The sequence below is a fragment of the Gavialis gangeticus genome, unplaced genomic scaffold (assembly GCF_001723915.1).
Source record: "Gavialis gangeticus isolate Ggan-Ray unplaced genomic scaffold, GavGan_comp1, whole genome shotgun sequence".
Classification (NCBI taxonomy): domain Eukaryota; kingdom Metazoa; phylum Chordata; order Crocodylia; family Gavialidae; genus Gavialis; species Gavialis gangeticus.
The window spans coordinates 7,011,830-7,012,394 of record NW_017729026.1 but is presented as its reverse complement, the minus strand read 5'-3'; the positions used below and the strand labels follow the sequence as shown (position 1 = coordinate 7,012,394).

General features: G+C 37.5%; 1 protein-coding gene across 1 annotated transcript in view; it reads right to left on the bottom strand.

The window, feature by feature from the left end:
• Positions 1-565, bottom strand: part of PTPRK (protein tyrosine phosphatase, receptor type K) — a 791,004-nt gene that overhangs the window by 436,744 nt on the left and 353,695 nt on the right. The window lies entirely within an intron of this gene.

Below are 565 nucleotides of genomic sequence, written 5' to 3'. Positions count from 1 at the left end.
GATCTACTCAGGGCCCTTCCGACCCTAGAAACTATGAAACAAAAAGATATATTATAAAAACAAGATCTAACGTAAGAAATGAGTAACCATATGTTGTGATACAGATACAGATATGAGAATAAACAAAAGAAAACAGCAGAATAATCTGATTTTACCCTGCACCTTAAATCTCAGAATAGAGCTCCTACTCAGCTGAGCAGATTAGAAAGCAGCTTCTGCCTTTCTATCATGGTTCTGTGCAATCTCTCCCGTTAGCCCGTTTTACTCAGTATACTGGCCTAAAGTCATTTCCTATGCCAGGGAACAAACTAAGACAAATGCTTGCTGTTGAGGCAAAGCTTAAGTATGGTTTCTTATTTGGCTACTTACACACATCATTCATTAGATTATTGGGAAGCTCATGCTATGCATATAATTTCCTGCCCCCACAACGGTGCATCTGTTTACCAGACCAGAAGTGTCTCCTGATCTAATTATTATGACCAGTAGAATATTTGTATCTTTCAAATATGAAGTTTACTAATTTCATGTCCTAAAGATACTGGCTCATATAATTTCCCCACTG